We start from the raw sequence: 26,718 nt of genomic DNA on the forward strand, positions 1-26,718 counted from the left end.
AAGTACTATCAGAATATAATATTTATGCGACACGCAAATAAAACTCATTCGGATGTGCTCGAATATGAATCACATAGTTTTGGATATAGAAAACAAATCTGCTTATGTTACATGTCTTTCAATACTTTTCTTTCACTCATGTTCGTAATTTTGCAGCATAGAAAAATAAATGGATTGGGTTTGTATTGTTTTAAGTCCATTTTAAATAGGTACTGTATCCCAATTCTTCAAAATTTCGATAATATAGAGACGAATATAATAGTAAGGATTATAAAAAAATAAAACAATAAATAAAAACGGAAGGCATATATTTAACAATAATACAACTATCTAATAATACTTACATAAAAATATAATTATTAAAAATGTTATTTATATCAATAGCCTATCTAGATAGTCCATTAATAATGTTGTACAATCAAAATATAATATAGATGCTATGATAATGGCAATTAATATGAAAAGAAATAATATAATTGGTATTTTACAATCTTCACTTTTACATATTGCTTTCAAGCATCGTATTAATTTTCCGAATGGGTTCGACCATATATCGGAATGGCTGTAAAATAAACTGAATTAGAAATGTTTTCTTACTAATTAGATTAAATCTGAATTGACTTTGTGAAAATGGTATCAGTACATTAACGTATGGTCAAGCTTAAATTATGTCAAACAAAAAATACGTTAGTCACCTGCCGTATTTGGAAATCGACATTAAAATTTTTCAGTAAGTACATTCATGTTACGATATAAAAGTTTTAAATAAAAGGAAAGTATTCTCTATTATCTTTTCTATATTTAACTCTCATTACATTATTTATATAATACACAAAACTGAAAAATTAGTTTTTATGAAACCCTGTATTCACATAATATCATGGCACCATTATTTTGCAACAAAGATGAATGAACACGTTGAGGAGTTGCAACACTGTGATTTCAGATTATTATGCATGAAACACAACATAAAAATATAGTTTTCAGTAGCATTGTTTATCAATTGTTGCTGATAAAATTGAGTTGTGCCTTTGTATTGATCAACCTTACAATTATACCTTACGCCATCTAGTCTTAGTAATGGAAAACTTATTATTACTAATAAATGCCAACATACAATAAGAGGAGGGTTTGGAAATAGAGTAACACTCTATGTAGTATGTACTCGTAGCTCTAATTGAAATTATGTAAACAGCGAAACATTGCTTTTGTCTAGAAAGCCATGAATACATATTAAAAACCATACCATAGAGTAGGCTTATTATTTTTGCATCCTGGATTATTTATATAAATAATTGTGTGACTAATTACTAGATTATATCATTCCATCATTTATTCTCCAAAATTGTAATCATTACCAACAAAATTAACACTATATAAAAAGAAAATTTTAAGATTATAATCAGAATAATTAATACCTACTCGTACCTACTTATATAAAATTATAAGAACTTTAACTAAAATTCATGGGAGAGAGTGATAGAGCTTCCGATTTTTTTAATAATTACTTATTAGAACTATACCTACTTGCAACACAAGAGAATTATTATAGATGTTTAATAAGTATTGTATTCAGTAGAATTACCTTCGTTTGGGTAAAGCAAACGTTGGCTTTCTTCCCACACCAATGGGCATCAAAATAGCCTTTTCCATAGATAATAAATCCATTTCCAATTCTATGATGCCCTATGAGAAAATATTATCAAGAATCTTGTATATTAAAATCTACCCACGACCTTTGATATTAAAAAGATTATTAGATTGAGCGACATAGAAATTTTACATCTACTTCTCTGAATTTAATTTTGCAGTTCATTTTTGAGCGAGTAGGTAATAATATATTGGATAATATTGAGATCTGAGAACGAGACGCGTATTATAAAATGCAATATGAAGATTATTGGAATCAATATATTTTCCAGGAAATCTGAACGTACTGTTTGTTTGGTATTTCCAATATTATCTTCTCCGCGTAACGGCCACCAACCACGGGCACAACCAGCGGCGAATAAATCAATTTTGGAAGTTTTTTCATCATTTTCAATGCTACAGTTGCTGTAGTTAGTCCATCCTCGTGGCATTTCGTTCAAATTGAACTGTAAAGTACCTAAAATTATATAAGACTTATAAAGTGGATGATATTTAAGTTTGTACTGTTTTTGCTTCGCTTAATCATTGCCTTTTTATAACAACGCAGTCATTTATCTGATGTGCAGTGGGATTAGTCAGAAGATTGAGGTTGTTTCAATTTTAAATAGAGGTGCGATTAAAACTCCTTTTTTATCAAATTATCAATATTACGATTATATTAAGTCCATAATGAAAATTACACGCTTTTTAGCTTAAAATTTACACGGTAAAGATAATAAAGTAAAATTAGTAAATTAATACATACCAATGCAATCGTTAATAGGATCTTGATTATTCATTAACTGTATAACCAATGTGGGTGATATGCGCTCTTCGTATTCTGTAAATGGACCCATCTTCCTAAGAAGCTGCAAATAAATATGTTTTATAGATTAGTACTAAAAAAAATTCAAACTATCGTAATGCCTGATGCCATGATTTTTTTAAATATCTATTAGCTTAGCAGGAACGTTTATTTTTTTTTTTTTTATTAACGTGATAACGTTTTTAAAATCGTTTTAGTCGGGTGACATGTTCAGAAACTTGTGTCACACCAAAACCTCACGAGCGCGATCGCAGGTATAACGAGAGAGAGACGGACCGATCTTCCGTCTCATCTCGAGCGCTGCCACCAATAAGACGTTATCGCGTAAACATCTCGATCGTAAACCTACTTTACGTGATAACGTTTTTAAAATCGTTTTAGTCGGGTGACATGTTCAGAAACTTGTGTCACACCAAAACCTCACGAGCGCGATCGCAGGTATAACGAGAGAGAGACGGACCGATCTTCCGTCTCATCTCGAGCGCTGCCACCAATAAGACGTTATCGCGTAAACATCTCGATCGTAAATCTACTTTACAAACAACCAATTTTTTTTTACGAAATAAATATTAAAACAAATCATATTATTCGTATTATACGACATATTCGAAACAATACCTTTCTCTCCGCTTGTTGATAAATTAAAGGGAAAATCATTCGACAATTCAGCTTCAATACACCATTCCCATAAGGACGGTAAACACCACTGTCCTGTGTGGTGTCACTCGTGCCAACCCACCTGATTGATATAGATGATTGATATATATATAATGATATAGATTTTAAGTTGCGATAAGATTTTATTTTAGCGTTTTAGCTTATAAAACAGCTAACATAATACATGCATATAACTATTGGGATATAAAATTTGAGTAAGTTCCCCCTTTAATTTTTAAAGTTAAATAAATATTTTAAATAAATAAATATTTTCAGGACAATTTTTCACACACGGCACGATCTGATCCCATACTAAGCTTTCGCTTGTGTTATGGAAACCAGATGGCTGATAAACATACATATAGCAATCGGTCAGTCACAGTCAGTGTGCAGTCAAATAGAAAGAATGTTACAATCTTTGGTGATTTGGTATTAAATGGTACCAGGGTTGTAAAGAAAGTAGGTAGATACGGAAGGAGCGGAGTAAATCACAGTTGAATCAAACCCATTATTAAGCTAGATTGTTTTTTATTGGCCAATAAACTAAGATGTGGTATAAGCCGCTGCTTACCTCTTACCTCTTTTATATCAATCTAACTATTGACTTACACCTTAGAGTACAGTTCCAAGTTTTCTGAGCAAGACCATTCATCAACACCCCGCAGAGTCAGAATTGTAAGTCTTAGCTCAAACTCGTCAACACTTCTGGGCGTAATGTCTACTGATGGTGGTATTGAAGTCTCACAATCCAGTGGAAATATATCGACCCACATGTGGAGTGCACCCTTAATGCAAAAATAATTATTAACTATATTACTTTTCCTTGGGTTTAGTTCGCTTTCAAATTGTTCCATTCTCCAATACATATTATGATAACACACAAAAAAAATATAATTAGTCCAGCCGTTTAAGAGTAGTTCACAACCAATCGGACAAAGACGAGTAGAGGCAATCACGATAGTGTAGAGGGCCTAAATATCTATGAGCGGCCGTATTGTAATTATATTTATTCATATTCGCCGTAATGGCGTCAAAAATCGGCGATCATTTGTTGGGCCAACGCAACATTGGGAAGATGGTCCATTAAAAAGTGTTAAATAGACTTACCGTCACTTTGATATCAAGTCTTCCATAAATTTGGCCCTATTTAATGTGTTTTCTGGTGGAGTATTCCAAATTTAAAAATACATGGTTAGTTAATATTGTACCTGAAAAACTCCAGGCTTGTCTTCCTTATACAAAACTCGTGTTTCCACATGCTCCGGTACCAAATGGTAGCCACATACTGGTATAGTATGCCATTGATGCAAAATACTGAGACAAAGATTTTCTCTTCGTTCTGTCGATGATAAGTAACTTCTATCTGTGACAATAATGACACTTGTATCAAAATAGTTTAAATGTTTCTTTACATTTTCTAATATACTATCCAATTTTTTTTGTCTACCCTCAGCGTTACCTTCCAATTGAAATAGAGATTAATATATGCTCATATTATTACCCTATCTATACTATAATTTATTACTTTAATAACATCTTTAAAAATATTATACCTTGCTGGCAATTATCAACATATTTTACTCCATTGACTAATACAGTGGATGAATCAGGAAATATCGGTGGTGGAATGTGATTCTTTACACATAGTTCTTCGAGAATCTTCGAGGGTTTATAACTATCGCGCCATTTGAATGGTTCACTCCTTGAAATTATTTTAGTCATATACTGTTTGAAGACTTCCTAAATATACTCGTAATCAACGTTATAATTTACAAGTATGTACAAAACAGTCAATACTTGAAGGTAAAAGGAACAGTATTGAAGGTTCAGAGCCAAGTTTTTATGGTCTGTGGAGTATAAATTAGGAAATAAAGATGAAGGCAAATTTATTGGCTGATAAACTTGGATATATAAAATAAATAATTTTCACTTACAATCTAAATTCACTAGCTAAACCAACACGAGCTCTATGCTTCGAATAGATTCGATCTTCCAAATCTATTGTAGTGAAACCAATCAACTCATCTGGTGGAATCGCATCATAATCATACAATGAGACGGTCACAAGATAATCTTCTGGCAAGTTACATCGCAACTCATACATCCTGAAAGGATTTTTGAATCAATTACATTAGTTAAAGGAATTTTCTCCAAGCTTTCGCTCAACGCCCTCTACTGCCAAACTAAGAAAGTTTTTAGGTACTATGAATACTAGGCTTCTGAAAAACGTTCATGCCATCTGCCAGCTGCCATCTGTACAATATTCAGCGAAACAAGAGCTATTCATTATACATGAAGCAAAAGCTTGATTCAAGTTATTTTCTCGAATGGGTAGATGCCTCTTAATTAAAATGAGACGCTGGTGAGTACAACCCAACTTTTATAGGGCAACGGTGAAGAATGGTTAGCTTAGAAAACAATGGAATTCTAAAAATTATCAATAAGGTGTTACGTACGTCAAATAATATTCTACAAATATGTGAATGCCAATTAACTTTTTACAAATTTATAAGTGTAATTATCCATCAGGAGACATACTTTCCAAAAACAGGATTTAACGTATTCGGAACGTAATTAGAGCGGTCTCCAAAATGTTTCTTGCCGCAACTCACTACTGTATATGGATCTGACTTTCCCGTTAGCTCTTTTGTTTTAAGATTCATTGCTCTTATAATATATACCCTTACTAAGAACTTCGCTGGATCGTTATTGGGATGATCATCAAAATATCTAAAAGAAAATACATAGACAAATGATCCACGATGAGTCGCCCAATATAATTTTAATAAATTTTTGAAATTAATAAAGAGCATAATAGGAGAGTATGATGCCGTTTATATAAAAAGTTATCGATGAGTCGATGAACGACAGTTCACTAAGCAAAGCGATATCTTACAATCCGGGAAGCGTATAACAGTTTAATATTAATATATACCCTTTCTTTAAATCCACACCACTCGGACTAACTGCATCTGTATTATCTGGCGGTGGCCACCTGTATATAGCCAAACCAGCCTTTAAAAGACCACAATACAGCTGTTCATCTTTCTCCCGAATTCCACTCTTCTTTCCATTATAAAGCTTGAGGGTCGTACACCAGTCCCTAAACTTTGAGAACTGCGGCTGTAGTTCTAGTTCCGAATCGTATATCTGAAAATAATATGATATACTATAGTCCAAGTATCGAACATTTAAAACAAAAATTTAATAAATTAATTCTTACCGTCAGCCTGTCAGTATCTTCAGGATCGTTGCAACCACTATCCTGCAATATGTTTAATATTATAATACAATTTAATGGAAACTATACCTAACATATTAAAGTATCTTTAAAACAGCACCTCCTCTGAATACAGATATCGTGTCCACCAATCCTTTTGCTCAGTAGAGGAAGATTTGGTTAGATATGTTTTATTTTTGCTAGTCATCAATGGGAGCAGTGTATATTCTTCTTCATCAGGTTCTCCCCTGAAACAGTTGCAGTTCCACGCAGAGCGACGCGTTTGCCAATCGCTAATGCAATCAACGCTGCTTAGCAATTTATTGTCATTCTGGGATAACTCATTTCTTAACTGGCTTGTCCTCTTTAGAACTAAACTTTGATTAACTGGAACAAGATGCGTTTTTTAAGATTAGTCTTTGATTTACTCCAACAGTACCAACAAAATATCAGGCAAGATACCCAGAAGAAACCTAGTTAAGCTATTAAATTATTGTTACTTGTAAATTTTCTTGCAATAAAGGCATTCATTCAACAATACCAACAGATTATATTGGTTATCAATAAATCATATTAAATCATATTAATAAATCTAAAAATGTTCTATTTTCTGGATCTTTTTAATCTTGGCTATTGGTGATATAACATTGTTTTTAGAATATTATAGAAATTGGTCAGTGCCGTAAAAATAATCCTGCATGGAAATATGAGGAAGTTAAAACTAAAAATCCTGCCTTGTACGAAATCAGATGACATAATGGAAGCTCTATGTAAAGACGCATCCCTTTCGTTCTTTGGAAGCCAGTCCACGATGTATTTATTTAGATTCTTTACAACATTCGTGCCAAGGTACAAAGTTCGACCAAAAGTACTACTGTCATAAAGTCGTATTTTCAGCAAAGGAGAGTAAGCTTCGTGCATCGGAGCCTCAAATGTCTGTGAAACTCGTCCGTTTGGAAAGTTACAGTTAGCTTTCTTGTCTACTATAACTTCTGATTTTAAAGTCATATCATCAATTTCTAGGATGACACAAGGTTTTCGGGTTATATTCACATCACGAAGACCCCACCAATATACGTCGACTCTGAAAGGTTCACTTAATTATATTCATTCGAAAAATTAAATGGATTTAAACAATTTCAGTAAGATCTATAGTAAACATAAAAAAATTAAATAAAAAAATACTTGTAAGTTGTAGAAACAGGTATCAAATTTAAAGGTATCGGTTCGATTTTGTCCGATAAATCCAAATCTTTAACACCAGTTACTATGGACTCTTCAATTGATGAATAAGCTGTAGTCTTCATTAATCGTTCTGGAATCTAGTTTATAAAAGAGACATCTATTATGAGCCAGAGAAACTATTAGCACATAATATTGTCATAATGACAGTTCAGCACCTACTCACTATGCGTTCGTGCTACCCTTGCAGTAGTATGAACGACGTAGTTCTAGGTTTTATAACTAGAGGGCGCTTAAAGCAAAATACCTAATGCCTATGCAAAAAAGACTTTTTGCATCTAAGACATTAGGTAGAGAAAAAATATTTGGTAATATTATGTAATGTACTTATTGTTAAAAAGTTAGTGGGGGAACTTTTTTTATATTCTTGCATTTTGAAAGCTAGATCACAAAATATACTTTACACAGAGTTCCAACCAAGGCTAGATTTCACAAGTAGGTAACTATTGACATGAAAAAATATCTATCGAAACTTTCATATTTCAGAAACTTTTGCGACCTTGGTTATTTAATACCTACGAGATCTCAGATAAAATTTCAATGACAAAATTCTGCTTGTAAGTAATCTCGTCTAAGTTTCAAAATTCAAATATTGGAAACTCGCACTCTTCCAAAAAACACAAATTAATGTTGTGACTATAATATACCGTATAGAAGTGCTATTTACCGCAAATTATAAGAGAAACATCAACCAAGGATGTTTGCTGCTGAATTCAACTACAAATTTAAAATTCAAGACCACGCTAACATCAAACTATGATACGACGAAAATAATAACCTGCAATAACTGTATAGACATATTCACTTGGCCGACATATTCGATCCCTCTATGCAGCCCGTACCACTGGAGTCTCGGGGCGGACTCGTAATCCTGTCTATCGTCGACAATGCACTCGCATTCAAAGCGACCAACAACTTCAACTTTACCCTGGAACATAATACATACCTGGTTTAAAGCACGTCGTTACCAGTTAAAAAGGATAGACGCGGAATTCAGAACACAATTCAGAATTCAGACTGTAGTAGAGTGGAAAGAAAGGATATTTCGTGTTCGAGTCTAAGTAGTTGCCGTTGGTATAGTACCTACGTACTTAATTATTTAGTAGTATGTAGTAGTGCCGTTGTAGCGTTGATTTGAGTTCATACTTAACACTAAAAATAATTATGTAACTGTAGAAGATTTATGGTCGTATGAAAATATATAAAAATATATTTTCGAGCACGAATATTATGACATGAAAAATGATAAATGACTATAATTTTCTAATACAGTAGCAGTATAGATACCAATTAAGCGCCAAGAAGGATTTATGTAGAATATAGGATACAAGTTCCAATAAGCAATACCCCTAAATTTAAGATTGCAGACAGCCACACTAGATATTTAAATTTAAAAATATTCGCAAAATTCCTGAAATCTAAATATTATAAAACTTGGCTAAAATAAACTAGGTAGTAGATATTTGGAAAAAAATCAAGTCTCAACAAGCGCAAGTGCAGATAACGAAGCCGCAATTTAAACCCTACCAAGAAGACAATAAATTGCAAATTCATAAAATACATTACCGCAGCATCAACATTGTTAACTTCTATAGTTGCGGTTGGAGGACAACTCGTCAGGCGTTCTGGCGACATGAAAATCATTTTATGCACCTTCAATACTTGGTTCCAGATCGGTGTCAGGGTATCCTTCTTCGTCTAAACGTATAACATCCATTGTAATAAATGAGACATAAGTATGCAACGAGTACATTACAACGTATTTAAAAAGAGATTTCATCACTTTGCTTTGAGAAACGACGCGTGGGTAGACAATTTACATCAGATAAATAATGCCAGAAATAAATAGTTCTTATTCTTTATAAAGGTTTTATCTAAACATATTCATAAAAAACACAAAGAAAACTTTACCCTGGTTTCTTTAGACGCAGTTAAAATATTGACGCGTAGAAATGTATTTGCAGGATTAGCACCCAAAGCGCTGCTTAGTAATTTAGCTTTATATACAAAAGCCCGACATTCCACCATCTAAAATATTATACCAAATATCACTTTTATCTAATGCTAAGAGGTTTGTAAAGATTTCCCATATGTTTTTTAATAATTCACAATAATAAAAAATAATAATAATTATTCATAATTTTTTATGTATGTCACCTATTAAAAAAATAGTTATTTCATAGATATTCCTCTGCCCTCGCACTATGAGAGTATTTAAACTTCACGCTTTTGTACGTACAACAGCAGTACAAAGTCTTTTGAATAAACATATACGAAATTATTTACCATTGCCGAAGATTTCAAACACATATCATAATCTTTGATCTTTAGTTTGTAGCCAGCCGGTATGTAAGTATCGAACACTGCTCGCTGGCGGTAGGAGCCAAGCCACATTAGTATTTCCACCTTTCCAGCGGTACAACAGCAGTGGGTGGAATTTACGTGATTTGGACATTTTAGAGGCTAGAAATAGTAATATCATTTGACTATTATTATCCCCTTGACCACCGATCGGGCCGCGACACAATAGATTTTCTATTGTGTCTGTGATTCCGGGGACTGAGGGATTAAGCGGTTATAAAAATAATATTCACTTCACACTTCACTATTGGATAACGGATATTATCGGACTTACCAAATTTCATATGTAAATTAACATCTAATTCCAAATATTGCATTAAACTTACTTTCATCTGTAAAGTTTGTAAACGTCCACAACATCTGCCTCTCTGCTCGGGTATTACAGAATATATGATAGTCTCTGCGGGTAGTTTTGCATATGCGACTCTCGATCCTTCATTCAGAAACCAGACTACGATATCTGGCCATCCATGTAACTGCACCTTATCAATAATGATATTAAAGAAATAATTACATAGGAATTAGCATTCTGAACCCGGATAAAAAGTACCAGTACATGCTACTTCCGATTACAATCAATATCTCTACCGCATTTCACCAAGATTGTATCAGATATTACACGAACAAGTTGAAACAATCAACTGTATATTATCTAGTGAGTAGTGGTTAACGCGTAAGCGTAGAAGTTAGTGGTCTTCGGTTCGATTCCCGTTTCTGTCTGTCAAGATACAAAAGGCTAACCTACTTGTCTGTAAGGAAAATCGATCAGTGAAGCCGATGTATAATGTATCTCACAAAGGGACACGAGACTTCTCACACAATACCTACATCCTCACAGCTTTGCGTTTACATATATGGTAGCCTAGTAGGATATAACCTAGGCGAAATTCATCAGATGGAAAACAAATAACTTTCTTATCTGACACCAAATTATCAATGCTATTTGGCCCATTACGCCGAATAACGCCTTCCAGCTAATCGATTTGGTATCACGGAGGTTATCAGAACGGATATGGCTAACAATAACGTTTTCCTATTGAATGTTTTAAACGCAAAATTAAAAATTATATTAATATGTAAACTAGTTTATCTTTAATTTATCTTTAACACCTATAAAGATTCTGTTCAATTATATTTTCTCCTTAGCACTCTTCGGTCATTACAGAGACATGATAAAAATCGAATAAAGATAAATTCAGTACATCACATAAAAGTTTGCTCAGGCTTTCCTTTATAAGTCTGGTCTCCAATAATACAAATTTAACTGATTTTCTTGTAACTGAAGGACTGTCTTTACTTATTTTGCTGCATTTGGGTTTAATACACTGCATAGATATAGACGACGATGATCGTGATATTTCATGGTATATTTTATCCTAAAACAAAGGTTAATTTGAAACTGCTGTTTTAACGAAACAATCACAATTATGATATATTTCGAAACGCCATGATAGTTATTGCTTTAAATTTTAGTTTCAATATCAAAGCAAATAACAAGCTGGTATTGTATCTATGTATGTATATTATAACATATTGAAGTAAAGGAGGATTGACAAAATACCACAGGAATAAGTAGAAGAAACTTAATTACGTTAGAAATTATAATGAACAGTTTTTTTTAATTAAGGCAATTTCAGATGTTAAAAATGCAATTAAAATAAATTGATATAGGATATCCTGCAATCTGAATGATTGAATTGAAAAAATCAATACAAGTATCGAAATAATTGAAAAGGAAAAATGAATGGAAATGATGTCCAGAGCTAAAAGTATGACATTTAGCCCGGTTTACACGCACGCTCTTTCGCGCGCGATTCGGCTTTCACGCGGGAAAGAGCGAGCATTTAAACGATGACAGAGAGAACGAGATTGCGCGTCCACTCCGCACACACTCCAACGCGCCATGCTTTCCTTCGTTCAATCGCGCGCGATTATCGTTTACACGCACAATCTTTCCTCTTTCCTCAGCGCGCGTGCTTTCCCGCGTTCAATCCCGCGCACTCAATCACGCGGTAAAGAGTGTGCGTGTAAATCGGGCTATTAATTAAAACGACGAGACGCTTTAATTGTTCATCGCAGTACCTGATATTTAAGTTTTATTTAAATGGGAAATTTTAACTGAGCTTTCCTATCTGCGAAACTAAAATATGCCGCTGCTTGCGTCCATAAAAGCGCTTTTATTACAATTTCTAACAGTTAAATTGTTAATTACTTACAACTTCTTCTATTTGTAGAGCAAGTTGTTTTTGATCCAACTTTGTGTTACATTGTTGAAATAAACTTTCGTTGCTCCGCGAATTTTGTATAAAGTTCATAAACTTGAGAATGTTACATGCCGCATCATTTCGGGCACTATTCAATTCGTCCAAAAGTTCATTAGGAGTTTCATAGTCGTAACTTTGTAATCTATGCTCAATATTTTTTACCGCAGTATCCTTAAAGAAGTATTACAAACCTTAATTATTAAGTTTAACGATTGAACAAGATGTGATCACACTTATCCATTTATGAACGTTTGACTGGCCAAGGCAGATTTTTAACTTTAAATTTAAGACGTATGTATGTATGATGTATGTATGATGTAGCTTGTAACAGTTTTTATACGACAACACATATTAATGAGACATGTAAAGTAATACCAAGTCAAGGATAATCGCCTGCAGCATATTATTTTTGTAAATCCTGAATCTAAAATCTGGAAGTCGTGTAGCCAGTTGAAGTACAGGAAAAGAGTTGCAAAAGTCTAAGTATCCATATGGTGGTATTTTATTGACATTTAAACATCCAGTATAGTGTAGTTTTCGGATACCTGTGAAGTAATTCGCATATACATAGTAATTCACGATGCCAACTATACAGTGAATTAAGAAAATAACTTACGTGTTTCTTTCAACATTGTAATGAATTCTGAAAAAATAAAAACATTTTGTGCACAGTATTTGGTTAGGAAATTATAATAACTGCGGTTGATGGATTTTTATTAAAAAAATCATCAACTTAACTAAGTATTTGGTCAGAGACAATTTTATTTAACCGCTTACCCTCATCCGCAGGACTTGTAGCCGGGATTTCACCAAGTGTTATTGCCACACCACAATACTTTCCTGTAACTCGTCGATCTAGCATAGAAACTTCTAGAATGGGACAGAATAAACAGAATTCGTGGATCTGCCACAAACTTTCCTAGAAAACAAAAATCTTCTTTACATTCAAAAAATACTCTTTGCGTTTACTGCCATGGTAATGTGCACATAAAAAGATCGTAAATTTAAATCCTACTCAAAAGAAATGGCTCTATTATGTTCATTTTATGAATGATATTTAATGTCTGACCTTTGCATACAATAACAACTGCGTGTACAACTGTTTACTGTACACTGTACAGGCACGTTTCACGAACGCGGCACGGCATAAAGATACAGAAGGCGATATAGATTTGATTGATTGCAGTGCCTATTTAGCTGCTTTGATTTACCTAGATTCAACGCAGTCTTAAATTATTTGCACGTCCGGTCTTAAGATATTTCTAGATAAACATTACAGACATTATGGAAAATGTTACCACAATTCTATCGCAATATTGAGTTGTTGGTATGTTTGATTGTTTGCGTAAATATTACGCTTCACAAAACAATGCACATTTAAATAAATATATTTGGATATTAAATATTGTATTACATGGTGAATAGGATTGGCCGGCTCCACATTGACGCTCCGTATTATTTGTTGATAATATGGGACAATAGTATTCAGGGCGACGAGTAAGCAACCGCGGTGATATGGGCCTTCTTCTCCTGCTGGGCCTATGACACCACTATTGGACGAGCCGTACATGTGTAGCAACGATGGGCCAAATGTAGGCAAAAATCCTGCAATTTATTATATTGTAACGTTTGAAATGAAGAGATTATACTATCAAATTATTAGCAAGATAAACTCATCAGTTATTACTATAGCTGATTATTTCAAGTGGTGTCGAAGAATTTGATTACCATTTTCTCCATCATGTGAGATGTTTTCGAGTTTCAGGTGAGTGCTGGCTAGAACCTTATTGAAACATCCATCCGCTGTGCACACCTCTATACGGATCAAACGGTTCATGTTCGGGAACATTTCCACAATCGATAAATGCTCACTGTACACTGGATTGCAAGTTTTGTGCTGAACTGCTGTTTTCGCCTGAATAAATTGTTGTGTAGAGTTCTCAGTTCTCTAACAGGATACTATTAGAGAACTGTAACATTCTCGAGTTTATGAAGAAATTTTAAACATAATATTATAATAATAAGTGCGAGCCTTTAAGATATTAAAGGCTCTCACTTATTATTATAATATTATGCTTAAAATTTCTTTCTCTTACCACCAATCCACAAAAAGTGACCTTTACAAAGGTACTTGGTGGTTTCCCAAACCGTCTCTCACCCTGGCTCTGAGTGCCACAGGGGAGGCCAAAAGCTTCGTAAATAGTTATCTGGTAGTTTGCACATTGTTGTTCTAAACCCGATGGCAGAAGAAGATTTCTATAATGAAATTAACAATTTTGAGAACTTCAAATAGAATGAGTTCTTAATAAATATAATTTTTAAATGTATAATTTTATTTAAATTAGGTGGTGGTGCATTAATGATAAATTTGGAAAAAGGAACATATTATTATTTAAGCGTAAGTAATTACTTACTCTTCCAGTTTTTCGTTTTTCACGACAGTGGACATAACTTGAATTTCTCCTCTAAACGCGATTGATATGTTTAATTTTAGAAACCCAACTGGTCCTAGCGATGGATCTCGGGGTTGGTATAATTGGGCCCATTTATGAATAACTTGGTGGTCTACAATATTGAACTTTAATAAATTATAATAATATCGCGAAATACATATAGAATAAACACCTGCAGATATGAGTCCACAATTTGTAACTGTGCCTACTACTACTACCGAGCGAACCCTAAACTTTAAAACCCTTCTCCAGAGTGGATTCAAAATATCAGTGTGTACCAAATGCTATTTTGCAACTTAACACGTTCGCTGCGGCACAGATATATCTGTACTTTCCATTACTGCGTTACGGGTCGTTTTAAACCTTGTCCTATACCAGAGATTGTGGCGGCACGAGGCATATTAAACCCCACCGCCCGTAGGAGACCAAAATCCTTTTTTTGGCGCCAAATAAGACAAAGTGTGCGGCTTTTGTCGTGATTATTATTAACAATGAGTTCATTAACCTAAATCTACCGCCGCCCGTGGTTAGATTAGTTAGTTTAGATTCTATGGGTAAAATAAAATGTGGGGTCTAATGTACCCCATACCGCACTGAACAATAGCAGTTTTTCATATAATTTAGTGATGGGAAAAGAAATATCGATTTTATTTAATTGTATTTATTTATCAAACTTATGGATGTTTTTTTATTGAAACAGGCCAAACCAGAATATTGTTTGCAACCAGTGCATTCTGTGAGAATTTCCTTTACTTTTTTGTTAAGAAGGTGCGGAGTTTTTCGTAACATCCTACACATCTCCTCTTCTTTGATCCCTTTAAGAGATGATGTGCCTTGTTTGTTGGCTTGTTGACTTAGGCAAGAGTTAAATTTTGATGAGCCATACACCGATTGCCGGGTGTTTTGGATTTGCCGCTAGTTGATTCAATGAACAAACACACTAATAGTAATCATGATTATCAACCTATTTGTAGAAAGTTACTCAACATGTCACATTCACTTTTCTATTAACGATATTTATTATAACGAGTAGTTAGGATGTTTGAAAATTACCTGTATCCACATTCAGGTCCTTCTTTGTAAAAGCTTCAATAAGTTGTTCCACAAATAGTCTCGAATGCGTTGCACAACACTAACCGCGTGAAGCTAGCTTAAGGTGCGGTACGAGGTGCGCGGTGGTACGAGGTGTTCGCAACCTCGTTCCGCACTGTGTTAGAATTTTTATTTGTTCAGTGCGGCACGAGGTCTAAGAAACCCGGTATTAAGGTCGGTATACCATTGAACTAGGAATCAATAGCACATCTCAGATATATAGATATCACTTTCCTACACTGAACCAGATGGAAGTTATGCCTCCCGCACGACAGAGAAGTTTAAGTTTTTTCCTACCGCTATAACGACGAGACACGGACAGGGTGTTTCAAGCCCTGTTTCGCAGCGAACGTGTTAAAAGAGGGATTGGTCCTACTTTAAATTTGATGTAATTTTAATCTACCTTTAAATGAAACTGGCCTTCGACTGGTAGAAAATAATTATCTTTTTAAACAAACAGCAACATAAGTTGCAGATAGATCAATACATACATAGATAGATGTAAGCGACCTTAACTAATTTACGTATTAAGTATATACGCAAACTCACTTGGTTGAGACCAAATGAGCCCCAAATCAATGGTAGTCTCGCCCAGGATTCGAGGCGCAGCACAACATCGTAATTCCATCACTGCCAGCCACAGATTAGTTCGTTGGAGTACTTGTATACTAGAGTACATATCCAGGATAAAATTCTACGAACAGAAAGTATTATGAAATATACAACGTATAAGACTTACATGCGTCCTCTCAAGAAGTTTCATTTTAGTTATAAATTTCGAGCTTCTCAATACCCCAGATATATTTTAGTAACAATAAGTTGCTATAAATTACCGCATTGAAACGAAGAAATTTTTTAATCTGAATATACTTAATTGACTTCACATCAATATTTCGATATTTAAATTATTTATCAAATTTCTCCTGGAGTATCTGCTATCTGCTATACATTCTAAATTCTGAAAAACGTATTCTTTTCCGGAGAGAACGGTAGTTTCCTCGAATTCAACGTATATTGGAATCGCAAATGAACGATCATAGTGTCTGATCAAAGCTCATGAGTCATGACGGCATGGTCTCACAGTTTCAATGCAGTGATGTGGCCGAGCTTGAAGGATCCATACAATCCATTTAAAGACTACATCCGCGACTATTTTTTAAGACCCCTTTTTATGGGCACATGGTCATGTGCCACATTATTGAGTGAACCCTTTGCCCTTCTGACTCACTGCAAAAAATCTACAGAATGAAATCTATCCTCGAAAAGGAGACGTGGAATCTTGAATTATATGTCAGTTTGCTATCCGTAGATATTTAATGGTGCTGTAGCAAAATAACATAGCCAAAAAGGAAATGCATTAAAATACGCGTAATTTAGTTAATTAGGTTCAATTCTTCAAATAATTAATTTAATTTAAAAAATTAAACTTAATTTAATTAATTAATTTTTTGAATTCAAGTTAAGGCGTGTTATAATTAGCTGCTCTACACTCTACAGTATACGTGGTTCTTCGCAATACATTTCACGTAAGTATGTTTAATCTTCATGATCATATATAAAGTTAAATGTTACTTTCTTTTTCTCAAAAAATGTAATTAACGAGGGTCAAGTAATAAAACTAACTAGATAACATAGATTAAAAGTTATTTTCAAAAGTTACTTCACTTCATTATAATACGGTTCAATCATGTGTCTCCTTATACTAGTCCTATACTTCTTTTTCCCAAAAATAACTATCACGTAGGAATTTGCTGAGTGCGGATTAGTCCATGCAAACTTCCTTCCCTCTATAATACCAACTGATATCTGTAAATAATATAGACTTTCTATAACTTAACAACCTCCCACAATTATTTTGTTCATATAGAAGTTTATAAGATAACAACCAAACCAAACGGAGGATAAATACAGTTGTGAAGTCTCAGAGTTACATATTTTGAGATATGCAGTTAAACCAGCAGCGAGTCATAATTTACATCAACTGTAGTGGTCGGCACGACATCGGGCGTCTATTGTATTCCGAGCAAAAAGATAAACGCGTGCTCCGACCAATAAGGGGCCGTAATAAATAATTTATAAGAATTGGCTGTACATAACCTGAAAATACTGAGGCATCGCTTCCGGATTGTACTCGTTTTCGACTCTGTAAGTCGGCGGTCCGACCGCTTTTTGTCTCCCGAGCTGCGCCGACTGCGAGAGCATCTTATATATTTTTATAATGAATCAACGCATTGAAACTGTGTACGCCGTGCTTAATAAATAAATCAGATGGTAAGACGAGTTTCTTTTGTATTGTCATCGGAGACGGGTTGATTGTGGTGAATGACAATGAGAGTTTGACGGTTTTGACATCGTAGTTTTTGGTCAGACAATTTTTTCGTCGATTAATGTACAGTTAAATTTCCAAATGTCACCTTTTTAGCGCGAATAAAATATTGTAATTATGTTCGTCATATACACATAATATATATATCGATTTAAATTTTATTAACGAATGCTATGCAGGTCGTTGGCCTTAACTTTAAATAATAATAATTATAAAATACATAATGTCCTCTTTTGTCTTGTTTTGAAAATAAATATTGATTTAGTGCGTTAAGTTTTTATAACTTGTACTTTGTGATTAAATAATCATTTATATTATAGTTGTAAATTTTGTGAATATTAAGTGAGTAAATAGGTAAGTACCTAGATATCAATATCGTATTTACTTGGCTTTATGTTGTATCAACAGGCTAATAAATATTTTGTTATATTATCATATCATAATATAGTTATATTAATGCCTGAATATAAAAACCTTATCGAATCAAAAATAATTGGTAATAATATGTTAGTTACATATTGTAGCGCCTTATCAGCGCTGTAGTTATCAAACAGAGTATTTCTAATATTTTATAATTCAAAACTTATGTAACATCAAAGTTTTGAAAATCGGCACTTTTACAATACTAAACTAGAAGATTAATAAATGCCGATCGAGACATAAATCGAGTGCGACTATTTTGCGAAATCCTAATGAAGTTTTACCGAAATGTTTGAGCAGCCACACCGATCGATACCGATCGCCGTCAACATCATTAAAATACCATGATACTTCTTAATCTTGATGTCTCGATACCACGTGGATGTGAATCGAAAACTTACCGAGAGGTAACTCAAAATCCGACGAAAATCGCTCGCTATGGCATCTTGTTAAAATACTTTTAGCTAGATTTATAACGGGACGTCAATATTTTAATGAATTCCATTGCTACTGTAAAGAAATAATAAAAACATGCTGCCGACATTAATTGATTTATTACGTCACGCGATACGATGACCATGACTGTACAATACTACGTACCTATGTGCTATGGGTAACTCTATACCAGGGATGTAACGGAGGTAGTTTTATCGGAACCGAAATCGGAATCGGAGTTTTCAAATTTGGTTTATCGGAATCGGAATCGAAATCGGAGGCAGGGTCAGTTTGTTTAAGGACAAATAAAACATGATTTATAGTCAATTCTTTTCATTTTTATTTTTTATTATAAAATAAAAAACAACTGTGAAAAAAAATTGGCATAATTCCAAATGAACAAAAGATAAAATTAATGAATTTAAAGTTTAATTAAAATTAAAACCCAAAGTAGCGTGTTACATTTGGTGACATTACAATAAATGAACAATAGCTAAAGCAAATTAGATCAAAATGGACTCCAAAAGTAATGTATTGTACTTTATGAACAAAAGCTTTGATGCTTTGTAACAACTAACAAGTGAAAAAATAATTGATGATAGAGTGCACGTAGTGGGGGTCGGGGGATTCCCCGCGCGACATGTATGAACCTGTTCGGCACAGGCCGCGCCGTCGCGCGCCGCCCGCTTTGTTTCGTTCGACCTCCGATTAACATCCGATACAAAAGTATCGGAACCGAAGTCGGAACCGAAAGTGTAATAATAATCGGAAGTTCCGACTTAACGGAACCGGAATCGAAGCTCCGTTACATCTCTGCTCTATACCCATTGTTAGTAGGTATATAATATTGTATTATTGCAGTAAATAACGTCTTACATAAGCTTCAATATTTTATATAATCGTTGGTTGATTGATGACCTCAGAAATGTAGGGAAAGCTTTATTGAAGAAGAAAATGTCATATTAAGAATTACTATTAATTGTAACATTAATAATTATGATCGCAATTCGATATGTGCTTGTTTTGTTTAGTGTCAAGTAAAACGAGTGTATAACTGTATAGTTATTCACACATTATATCTATAAGAAAATAATACCAAAATTAAGGTCGTATTCATTTGTGATTAAGCATGGTATTTATAAATAGTGGTAAAAACATTTGTGATAATATATCACGATTCAACTAATAAATGTTTCTAGAGCTAAAATTCGAGTAAATTTTTCTAAATGTTTGACTGTCGGTTATCACTTAAGTTATGCATGCTGTCTTCAGTATTGTAATACGGCCCTGTTATATCTGCAGTGTATTTTTAAATCGTATTTAGTAAATACTAATAATAATTCATATTTCAAATATAAATATAAGATAAACTCTTATTAAACACTTGACCGTAATTTGAAGCTTACTTATTGAGAAGGTACCTAGCTTTTTCCGCCTATTTTCCCTCTCTTTCTCGTTGTATATATGCTATCTCTCTCGCACACGGCACACCTCCCACCAGGTGGCGCGGCCGGCGCACGATAATGTGCAGGCGCTTGATCTTCTTCATTGGCGTCTAGCTTCCGCCGCGAGAAGGTTGTCTACAAGACTACAACCTTGGTGCTATTAAGTATTAAGTATTGCTTAAAGCAAGTGCTAAAAGTGTTAAAAAGTGTATCCCGTCGGATCGGTACAGTGAGTTATTTTTACATCTATTCTAATAATATTTTACTTAAAAATGAGTAAAAATCTTTAAAGTCAACGGTATAATCGTTGGACTTTATTTAAAATGCTGAGGTTTTTAATGTATCCTTCAGCAATAGTTTATTTTTCAATATGCTTAAATACTTAATAGCATGAATAAAGATATTTAAAATTAACGATACAACCGTTACATTTTACTTGAAATAGTAACTTTTCTTTTGAAATATTTCATTATGCAATATGTACTAATTAATATTTGAATTTTTAATACTGTGAGTAAAGCTATTTTAACGGTGTTACCGTTCGGCTTTACTCGAATCGTTAATATTACTTTTGTGATTATTTGATATGATATATCAAATACCCTCTCTTGTATATAGATATTTTTAATATTTTATTTCATTTTTAATAATGTGTTTTTATTACAAGGGTACAAGTGAATTTTTCGTGGAAAAATTACAATTAATACTTAGTATGGATATGAGCCAACTCAAAGCTTTACAGGCATACAATCCATTGCTACGACTTTATTACATTGTCGTTATCGCTAGGAACGGTTCGGAATTCCTATCATAGTTTATTACTAAAAATTATCGAACGAGATGAGTCAGCTCCAAGAAGTCACGACATGTCAGAACACGTTGTGATATTATTTTATAAATCGTACGGGAGTTACCGCTCAACTGAATAATGATGGAATTCGCTCATGTATAGTAGATACGTACCATGAATGTTCCACACATTCAAAACTATCCGTAGTCTATACGTGTCCTTTTATGAGTATTATTCTGATCCGTTTTTATGTGAAAATAGACATATTACACACGGCTAATTTGATTGAAAATTACGTTTCCTATGTTCAAATGATGCAACTTTTTTGTTAAAACGAGTAAGTACCAAAAATTTTACAATTAAATTCTTTGGTTTACTGAACTTGTGCTGAAAGGGTTATCGTATAATAATTATCGAGATATCTTAATATAATTAATTAGATTTAGATACACTTATTTCAAAGGATTTACAATTCACTTCTAACGTTTTAGAATAATATTATAAACTTGTACACCTTGACAAAAAGTAAAAAATTGCGGGTGAGTGGAGATTATTTTGTGCAATTAAATATTATAACGTCCTACGACGGTATGGTTGCGTTCGTAAGGAATGTTAACGGATATAAAGCAACTAAATGTTACATCGATTGCATGAACAAAAATAAATATGAATCGAAGTTCATTTTAAAATTTAGTGAATTGATTTGAATTATGAAGTTATTAAATGTCGCTAACATTGGAAAATAAGTTAAAGGACCTTGTTAATTGCTATATTATTTAAATGATTATTTACTGCTATTTTTATATTAGCACTAAGGTGTATTCTTGCTCGAAGCAGAATACATAAATGTGGCCACTACTCCTCGCAGGGGTTAGCCAGGTCAAATTCACCCTCGCAGGGTGTCTCTTAAGCATTTTTTGGCAGGCCCTACTTATTTCTAGTTACAAACATCCCTCGCGCAGCTGTCGCTCGCAGGGAAATGGTGCAAATATATATCGGCCCTCGCGGGGCTTTGATTACAATCGTCCCTCACGGAAAAGATGGTGCGAATATATATCAGCCCTCGCGGGGCTTTGATTACAACCGTCCCTCATGGAGAAATGGTGCAAATATATATCAGCCCTCGCGGGGCTTTGATTACAACAGTACCTCACGGAGACATGGTGCAAATATATATCAGCCTTCGCGGGGCTTTGATAACAACCGTCCCCACGGGGAAATGGTGCAAATATATATCAGCCCTCGCGGGGCTTTAATGGCGATTGGTGCAAATATACAAAGGATTGATCATTAAAATGATCATAGATATTTGCTTTTGTCAACGAGGACCCACGAAAGAAGTTTTGGATATGACCGTATCGGATCTTCACTCTTCTAAGGTAGGTAGAAAAAGGTTTTGAAATCTACTTCACAGTGGGCAGTATAGTAAATGACCTAATAAAATACAATAAAGGTTAGATACGTCAAATAATGGGCGCATGAAATTGATACTTCGTATCCTAAAAGTTTACGCTTCAGGAATCAGGAAACCACCATTGGTTTACCAATTATGGAAATTGGAATTGAACAAATTGTATTTACCAATGCAAAGCCTAATCACAACAAAGGAAGGCGAGTCGGATCAAATATCATCTCGCAGATGATTTGTGGCGGTGGTTTCGAGGATTGTCACCAAGCCTTGTGTCAACGGTATGTTTGGTATCGTAATTAAATGGCACTAGCCGACCAATTTTCATATACAAACATCGGAAGAGATTTTTTAATCGCAAAGCGATTGAATGTAACAAATGACGATTGATTACGTATAGTTGACCTCTCATAGGCCTATTTTAGTTGCCCGGTCTTGTAGGCAATTTATTTGACTCGTTTTTCAACCCATTTGACCTCATTATTGCACCCATGAGATTTTTCTTCGGGGCTCAAACAATAAATCGCTGAGGGATTAGGATAATCGTTTGTTAGACAAGTTTTTTGTCATCCCACCAGGATTATTATATTGTATAATAAAGTTATATACAACTATTAACGTAAAACGTTTAAGTACTCAACGAATGCTGAGAATACTGACTGTTGAGTTACATAGGATAGAGGATAAATAACGGAAAGTCAATCTTTCCAAACAAAAGCCTCTTATTATTAGATATTACTTGGAACCCCTACCCTTAACGAGAAAGCTCTGCCAAATGACTTCTCATTTCTTTGCTTTGAGGGGGGGGGGGGGGGGCAATAAATGAAATGTACAGGCTATACGGCTTTTAAAATATAAGTCTGGTAATCGAACTAAACTTTGCTGGTTTAGTTCTTGCTATATCGCTATCCGTGCCTGCTTCTCGTGTTTACGGGTGAATTAAGTTTATCAATAGTCATAAATGCAATGCTATTCAGAGGATATACTGCATTTAAAACATGACAAAGTCTGGTAAGCGAACTAAACTTTGCTAGTTTAGTTCTTGCTATATCGCTGTCCGTGGCTGCCTCGCGTGTTTACGGATGAATAAAGTAATGTCCTGTCTTCGCATCCACAGCTAACTGTCCTATACTGTCATAATCTTAACACAGATTCATTCGACATAGCTCCCCACGAGCTCAGTTCTTCATTTTTGCACTCGCACAACTGTGGACAACACAAGAGCAATGCCTCCATTGGTAGCAGTCACAATCAAGGGATAACTAACCTTAGGCTAGCCATATTACGGATGTTGGAACAACCGACTATATTCAGGGCAATTTTCTTTGTTCAGTGTAACGTTTAGACTGTCGTAGCATTCCTACGGAACAAAGATGGGATCAGATCTGCATCCTTAATGCAGTTAATCGAAAGGAGATACTTTCAGACGACGATAGTATTCAAAACCCACCATATTCCTTAACATAATAATGCATAGTTAAGCTTATAATCTCTCTTGCCATTATGTCAGTTAGAGACCTGAACGACGCGATAGAGTACCGCTATTTCAGTAGTAGTAACACCTAGAAGGGTGAAGGTATTCTGGAAAGCGGAACTGAAGGCCCGGTCAGCAGCATCAGCCACCTAATAGACAGTGTTCAGTGCTGCACCACTATAATCTGCAAAATGACTCTGACGGTATGAAAATGTGGAGTACATTTTCAAAATATCAAATGATATAGTTGGAATAAAAATCCTATTTGCCTCCGTCTATCCAAAAGACATACGGAGTAGCTAGTAGCAGTTGGTTGAATTAGAATAAAGTAACTATAGTTAAAATCCTTTGTTACTGACTGGATAAATTTGGCTCTTTTCCTATCTGACGTTCATATAGCTGTTGACTGCCTAGTGTTGTGCACAAACACTATTATTATAAACTAGCGGTCCGCCCCGGCTTCGCTCGTGGTACTTACGTTTTCTCTACATAAAAACCATCCTCGTACTTCAAGGAATATAAAAAGAATTATCGAAATCGGTTCAGCCGTTCTCGAGTTGTGCGCTTGCCAACACATTTTGCGATTCATTTTTATATAAGTATAAGAATAAGAAGATAAGTCACGTTATGTAGTCCCGAGGCTTTCGGTATATAAGTTCTGATGTAAATCATAATTATATCTTAAAACCGAATTGATTAAAAGTAACGTACTTGGCTGTAGTAATTGCAGTTTTGGGACACAGATAAGCTCCTTATCATTTTAGTCTCTTAAGTTCAGTATATTTGTTTCCAGTACAGAGTTTATGACCTATCAGTTTTAAATAAATAATTCATGCATTGTACTGAAAGTACTAGCCATGTTTAGATTATGATTGGTGGCGTTGGCTCTAAACATTAATAGATACCGCACGGTTTGGTTGGATGTTAAAAATCTGTATTATAATTAAAACCGTTTACCTGTTTTGATATTTTATTGCCTTATTCAAGGGGTGACCTTTTAAATTTATTTCTGACCCCAAAAGTAAGGACCAAGTTCTCTTCTTGTCCGCTTGTAGCAGGTTGGGTTAAAACTGTGTGAGTTGAGACAGGTGGTAATTCTATGTTAAGATGATTCAATTGTGCTTCTACAGAGTTCTAATTGAATAAATAAAGGTTTGAGTTTGAGGTATTTTTGCCTCGTCGGGATCAGCTGTTGCTTCATTTTGTAAGTAACATCTAAATGCGTAATTGAAAGTCGTTACTGGCGCTTTCGCAGATTTACGCTAAAGATAGTGAAAATTGTAGTAACTTTAACTTTTCAAGCCCAAAAGGTTAACTAAGGTACGCTTGAACCAATCTCATAAGTTCTAATACTTTTAATCATTATGATTAACTTTTTGGTTCTTATTTGATTAACTTTTCATCTGGGATTGTTAATATAAATAATATAAAAATTTGTGTGATTTATTGGTATACTATCTGCACACCTTACTCTTTCAAATAAAGAAATAAGTAATTACTTATGTACCTATTCAAATTCACATTGGCGTCCATATATTGTACACCAGGTGGGTAACAAACAGGTCTCAATAAGTAAGCTTCAAATTACGGTCAAGTGTTTAATAGCTGTGTTTTACCTGAAAATAAAACACATATTAAATACTTACCTATATTTGAAGCTTACACTTAACGTCCACCTGTTGAGGATTTCGACTCAATGAAGAAGATCAAGCGCCTGCACATTATCGTGCGCCGGCCGCGCCACCTGGTGGGAGGTGTGCCGTGTGCGAGAGAGATAGCATATATACAACGAGAAAGAGAGGGAAAATAGGCGGAAAAAGCTAGGTACCTTCTCAATAAGTAAGCTTCAAATATAGGTAAGTATTTAATATGTGTTTTATTTTCAGGTAAAACACAGCTATTAAAGCTGGAAAATGGAAAATCACTCTTAAGTGTTCCATAAATAGCATTTGTAGCTAGAGCTCTTCTAAATAATTAACATCTTCGTACATTTCAAGAGTAATAACTATTATGTAATATAATTAGCTTGACTAAATATCAACATAATATCTACTTTCGCAATTGTATTTCATTTTCATAAAATAACAGAAATTAGATTTAAGTAGGTAAGTACTTAAATTATCACTAAGGTAAATAAAATAATTAGTATTTTTCATTTATATATTAAGGTCTTTTCGGTATATAAATAGGTTATACAATTACTACATATTTATAATTATAGTTTTAAATAATATTAATGTACAGTTAACATAATCCAACTATCGAGTTAACATCTATGATAATACATACCTACATACGATTGTCTGGTGGCATAGCGAAATTATCAAAATTAATTTTTATCGTACATTTTAATTAGATAAATAAGTATTTTAATATCTTAACGAAATTTCCCATCTTCAATCAGAAGTAGGTATTTTTAGTAGTTTCCAATAGTAACAAACTAGAATTTTTTCGCATTCATCGATCCTTGAACCCGACATTTAAGAGTACCTACACACAAAACATTGATACATTTTTATAAAAAATAATCAAATTATAAAGGCGGGTATTCACTAGAGATTGCGGCCGATATTAACCAAAGCTTTCACACCGCTTGTGGCGAACTAAGTGAGCATACAGCTTTATGAGGGCATATTGTTTTGATACAAATATTTCGTATTAAAAACCTGAATAAGG

The 26,718-nt window shown here is 34.1% G+C and overlaps 1 long non-coding RNA gene and 1 pseudogene across 1 annotated transcript in view; one reads left to right on the forward strand and one right to left on the reverse strand.

Moving 5' to 3' along the window:
- LOC149491209 (uncharacterized) overlaps positions 1-26,718 on the forward strand; it is a 445,824-nt gene that overhangs the window by 206,520 nt on the left and 212,586 nt on the right. The window lies entirely within an intron of this gene.
- LOC149491219 (otoferlin-like) lies at positions 1,582-17,946 on the reverse strand (annotated as a pseudogene).

Source organism: Colias philodice, chromosome 1 (genome assembly GCF_061535455.1).
Source record: "Colias philodice isolate Cphi_HAF_F1 chromosome 1, ilColPhil1 Martin Lab GWU primary, whole genome shotgun sequence".
In the NCBI taxonomy this organism is placed as follows: domain Eukaryota; kingdom Metazoa; phylum Arthropoda; class Insecta; order Lepidoptera; family Pieridae; genus Colias; species Colias philodice.